General features: G+C 22.6%; 1 pseudogene; it reads left to right on the top strand.

Annotated features, from left to right (window-relative positions):
* The first annotated feature begins 487 nt into the window (after nt 1–487).
* On the top strand, nt 488–6,535 carry LOC113548458 (annotated as a pseudogene).
* Nucleotides 6,536–6,744: the final 209 nt, after the last annotated feature.

Genomic DNA, 6,744 nt, shown 5'->3' on the forward strand with positions numbered 1-6,744 from the left:
ACCGTGAAAATAAAACAAAATATTCAAAATACCCGCTATAACTCTATGTCTAATATTGTTATTAGATAATAACCAATTACAGAGTTCGTTAAAGGTAGAAAAGTAGAAAAGTAAATATGAAAAAAAAACTTCTTCGATCTACTCGACATGTAGCGTAACATCGCTTGACCTGGCGTACCACCCTGTTACCGGCTCTGAAACATTAATCCGACACGGTTATTCATTATTATTATAAATTCAGGCACCTGTCATTATTCACCGACACGTATTTAAACACACACGCCCGCAGTTCAGCACTTTGGCAATTATACGATTGTTCCCGATTAATATAGCATAGACACCGAATAAATTATTGCGAGCGTCCCGAAACATTGTTAATGTTATTTAATTGTGAATTTTTTTTTGTAAATATTAAAATAAATGAAATATAATTATCTTTTAATTTGGTTACATTAATAAATTAATTAGTAACAAGTAGTAATTTTACCGTCGTTCAAGCTGAATAGAGAAAACAGGTCTTGGTTACCAGAGATACGGGTCAATAGAATGGACTTAGGAGACCGGAGGATCCGTCGTAACAAACCAAAAATTAAATGTCATGAGAGAAAAAACAATCGTAAAGAAACTTATCAGTGGAAGATCAAAGGAAAAATAAAGTAAGTTAAAAATTAAACTATATAAATGAAAAATGTATTTAAAAAAAAATAATTTATGTACTTTACAATTAAATCTTCGTAATTTAGGTATTCTATAATAGAACTCGTTAATTTATAATAAAAGTTAAAACAATTTATGCATACAAATTCATTTTAAGTATCAAGCAAATTTAATTTTTTTAAATGATTATTGTGTTACCAGCAAAAATAAATTAAACTTAATTAAACTTATTGATATAATTTATTGTATAATTACTATAATTGTAAGACTGTTAAATATAATAATGAATAGATGTATTATTTTTATTGTTATTATATACTTTAGAATTTTATATGGATCAAGAATTGTAATTCCATTCAAATATCCAAACTCCAAAGGCGTTTCAACGCAAGAAAAGTATCATTTAACATTTTTTGACAAATTAATTATCAATTTAAAACAAAAGAATCAAGAACAATTTATTTCAATTTCTATAAAAAAAATAAAAATGCTGATTTTATTAAATAAAAAGTTTAGTTTTTGCCAACTGAATATCTTATAAAGTTTGAATATCAACCATTTGAAATTACGCTTAAAAATAAGATAAAATTAATTTTTTTATTTAAATATTTAAATAATTTATATTCTGGATATCGTAAAAATTAAATAAAAAAAAAACATTCTATGTAAATTATTTTACGTAACTCATAAACCACCCGTTTATATATTTTAATAATGACGCATCATTATAATAAACGAAACAAATAAAAACTGAATAAAAAAATTACTGCCGAAAAAGGGTTACGATTTTAAAATTAAGAGTTTGTGTTGTCCCTTGATTCTGTTGAAACAGTAAAAAAAAATATTTATATCCAAGTATTAACAATTTGTATAGATAAAGTTTGCAATTTTAATATATTTATATAAAATAGTACAGACTATAGTTGTTATATTTGTAAAATATAATATATATTTTTAAAACAAAAATTTAATAGTTATGACATGACTTATGTAGGTGCTATTTGATGTTTTAACAGTTAACAAAATAATTACAAAAACTTGTAAAATTACTTATTATATTTTATAAGTTATAACACAATTATACCCATTAAAATCACTTTTATTCATAATTTTTATATCACTGGCTATATAAGAGAAGTTTTTATTAATATATTTATTCTTAATCGCAACATTGCATTAATCCAGTCAATTACGCGGCTCACGAAATGTTCATAATTTATACAAATGTAAATTCGTTAAGCACGTACACACAGTTATCATATATTTTATGTTCTTGTACTTTATCAGTAACGTTTTTATGTGTTAGAAAATGTATACAAAATTAATTAATTTTAATTTTATTATTTAAAAAATATATGAAACTGTTTTATAATATAATAATGTATTTGTCACTTTTGTCATAATAATAATATAGTTAACAAATACCATTATTATATTATATTTTTCAGAAACGTATTCTCTATGTTTTAATTTTTTTTTATGCTATCGAGTTATAGAAAATATATTTTGGTTCAAGAATGTTATACGATTCGTTGAACCAATAGCATGAATTTTAGTGAAAAAAAAAATTAAGCTTCTTAAATTGTACGAGTATCTTAACTAATTAAAATAGGCATATAATAAAGTTACTTTTATAATTCTCTTATCGTATACTATTTAATTTTCTTAACAAGAAAAGCTAGAACGTTAGATAAAATCTACTTTATAATAAATAAGTCTAACTTTCAATTTTTATTTACTATATAAAGTAAATTGCTATTTTTATTGTTTAATTAATTTAAATAATTTATTTACTTAACAATTGTTTAATTTATGTGAAATAAGCCTATTGTTACAATTGTTTCATTTTATAAAAATGTATATACTTTTAAATAGTAGTGTATAACTAATAAATGTTTATTTATAAGAAAAAAAAACCTTTAAAGTGATTTAAACTGTAAATATCCCAACGTTCAAAAGTGAACTCAAAAAATCCAATTTACTTATATTTTAAATGTCTAGAATACTTCAGATATCTATAATGATAAAAACTATGTTTAAAGCAGCTGGTGTTAATTTCATCCTGTCCTCACAAATATACTGTAGGGAAATAGTTATCCTGCACTGTAGAATTAACCAATTTTGATTATAATCTTTTTAATTAATAGAGTAAAATACTTAACAGTATTCATTAAATTTTGTAATTCAATATTTTAACAATTATTTGAAATAAAATGAAAAATTGGAGTTGAGTTTAGTGCAGTCTATAAAACATCTTCTATCAGATAAAAATAGTTACTAAAATCCGACTATTTTACGATGAGACCTGGGAAATTTTCCTGCAAAGTCTTTTTTCTTATTATAATATATTGTACTAACCTATAGTTATGAGGCAGTAGATTAGTGGATTAGTGTATAACTAAAGTGGAAACTAAAATATGATTTTCAAAATTTATTGAATTGTATTGCAATTTAAGTGGTAAATTTGGAGTTTTTACATTTAGCTGTAAATTCATTGAAATTTCGAATATCTAATAACAAAATAATAAAAATTTTAAGTTCAATGATAAATCATTATTATTATTATACGAAAAACGAATCTGATTAAAGGCAATCAGTCAGCATATACACCTCTAAGAATGTTTAATTATGTATTTATATATTGTTAATATATTGGAATTTTTTTTTCATATGGTAAATTAAACTAATATTATATTATATACTCGTAATAATAATATTTACAAAATTAATTCACAATGTAATATAGCTAATTATATTATATGTACTTACTGTAACTAATTTATAAGTCAATACTTGCATGCAATGTACTAGGTATAGGTTCATGGTATAAGTATGTAATTTAAAATTAATCTGATTAATTATAATTTCACTGTATATCGTAAATAATTATATAAGTAATTGTGAAAAGTTATAAGTCTATGATTTACAAATAATATTTTTTTAATTAAAAAAAAAAATTACCAAAATCTTTTTTTTCGTTTAAATATTTTATTTTTTAGAATTTGAACTATACTTAGTATGATATATAAAAAATAATTGTACATTAAGTTTTTAAATTGAATAAGAAAGACTTATAAGGAACTTTTCATAACATTTTCAAGCTTTTTTGACAAACACAAAAATTTTAATCACTCTTTACAGAAAAAAAAAAGGTTTTAAATATCTAAAAGTAACTCAAAAAGAGATTAAGTATTTTAAAATTGTTAGTATATTTAAAAAAGTCAATATTTTATGTAAATAATTTAAAGTAACTATGTTTGTTTTTGAATTACAATAAAATAACAAATAGAATTCTTAAAATTTTAAAAACAAAAAAAATAATTAAATTAACATCATTATAATACACTAGAAATATTAAAAAATAATAATACCAATATTGATATAGAACATTTATTATAAATAATAGTATTTATAATAATTGCCAATACTAACAATACATTCATTACATTGCTCAGAATTTAAATACCGTTAATTCGTTTAATTTACGTATTATATTTCAATAATGTATCATTTATTATATTTAAAATTAAATTATTATAAAATATTTTGTTTAATACATTTAATATTATAAATTCCACAGTTGGAATAAAAGCACACAAATAAATTCAACATAATAGGTATCTAAATAATGAATTGTGAATCGTATACATATATTTTATCGCTTATAATAATTAGTAAGCTATTAGCATATTTAAGTATGGTGAATAATAGAGTTAAAGAAAATTATACACTAATAAAGTAATAAGCTAGTGGTAATTAATACAATTAATGCCAATTTATTTAACAATATAACTGCAAAGTTTGTAAAATAACTAAATAAAAGCTCAACTAAGTTAAGTGAAGAACTAATATATATTTGTACACGCTGTCTTTATTAAAATCATTGATATATATTTAATCTATGTTAAGATATTGGAAATCGGATCTAGCATGTGACAAGTGTCTATATGTAGCAATTTATATATTATATTATATTATATTATATTACTTTGGAATGATTAAATAGAATCAGACATTATAGTTGCCATTTAAATGGTTTAGATAATTTTTTTTAATATTTTGTGTCCCCCCGCACTCCCTGTCGATAAATTAATAACTCATTGTCCACACAGCTTGTTTCAATATAAACTGCACTATATATTCATTCTAAAAATACAAATAAAATGAATGTTGATACAATTATATTATTATAAATGACATAAAATTATAGAAATATTAAATACATCATGCGTTTGATTTAAAAGTTATTAATTTTTGTATACTTATAAGTTAATACTAATGAAGTAATGAATCATTAGCTAGATTTGTTAAATAATATATCATTATTTTTATAAAAGAAAAAAATCATTTTTAAAAATTTGAAAGCATATTTGTTATAAGACGTATTAACAGTACAAATAACGAGTAATAAAGTTAAAATTAAAGTAATTAACACAAAAATTATGTAACAAACTGTTAGATTTAGATAATCAACTAACGTGCAATTGGCGCAAAAAACGGATTAGATACAAGACGTAAGAATATATAACACAATAAAGACATGCCTTGCATAGTTGAATTTCTTTAAAATTTGCGTCTAGCTATGTTAACATGAGAGGTTAAATGATTTATTCTTCAATAATTACTTTATTTATTAGCTGTTTACATCAAATATTAATAAGTTTATAAAAATAAATATTATAATATAGATTATATACTGTTGGACATTTTCGATATTATTTCTATTTCTAAAAAGAAAGAAAAATTAGATATATCTAATAGATTTTTTATATATATATATATATATTAACCGCTATCCTTTGTTTATAAATAAATTTAATTATTGAAAATAATATGGATGATTATAGGTAATTGTAGTTAATTAGTTTATGTTAGCACTAAAAACTACAAATATAAATACATTGAAATAAAATCTACATAGAGTTTATTCAATTAATTAAAACAAAAATTAACAGCACTAAATAAAAATATATAAAATTATTATTGTAAAATAATGAAATACCGAGTTAGTATAAAAGGTAATGAAAAATAATTAATAACATAATGAATATAAAATAAAATATCATAAATTATTACCCAATAAATAATAATGGGTAATATTCTTAAATAAATAAAATAATAAAACCTTAGGATTCTTTTGATAAATTATATAAAACAAAGAAAAACATTTTTTTGTAATAAGAAAAAAATTGCTTATTAATTATGAAAAATTACAACATTCAGTGATATTTTAATAAAGTTTAGGAATTCTAGCGAATTCTTGAATAAATTATATAATAATTAAATTGTTTTTATAGTTTATTATTAAAATTATGTATAAAACCAACTTACTAAAGTAGTCATCTTTTCTTTGGTCAACTTGTTTGCGCGATTAATGTTTATTCAGATAAGTTATACTCTAAAAAATAGTTCGATTCAAACGTACTAATTGCGTATTTTGCTGTCGATTTCCTTGCCCTACACCAGCTGAAATTTCGTCGGTAGTAAAATAATTTTATTCGTATTTTCAGGTGTCAGGACAAAGGGACAACAAAAATCCAAAAACCTGCTCAGATCAACCCTCTAATGACAGTACTGATGAGTTCTCGGCCTCAACTCGACAAACCAACCAGTAAAATTCGTTAATATTGTTTTTTTTGTCTATGAACATAATACATTATTATTATTAATAATGTTTAATGAACTTTTTTGAGCATAGACGATGGAACTTGTACTGAAAGAGTGCCGTTGACTACGTACAGGACCTGTGGTCCTGGAACTTCCTGAAAACTTGCAGTATAAACCAGCCGTAAAGAAGTCAACTCTTGCTTGTAAATTAGCAACCCGAAAATGCATTGTGCCCGATCCTAATAAATTGAAATTGAGCTTGAGATGGTAAATGTACGTGTTGTAAAAATAATGATTATATAATAAGAATCAGCGATTAAGTTGTGTCTTTAATAAACGTGGTCGGTTTTTTTTGTGTTTTATTTTTTTATTGAAAAGGGCTGAGTGACCAACGGCTTTTGTAAGTTTTATGCTTATTCGGCGCTCATTAGCTGACCCAGCAACATTGCAGCCAGGGTATACCTATCCCAAGCGGATGAT

This window comes from Rhopalosiphum maidis, chromosome 1, assembly GCF_003676215.2.
Source record: "Rhopalosiphum maidis isolate BTI-1 chromosome 1, ASM367621v3, whole genome shotgun sequence".
NCBI lineage: Eukaryota > Metazoa > Arthropoda > Insecta > Hemiptera > Aphididae > Rhopalosiphum > Rhopalosiphum maidis.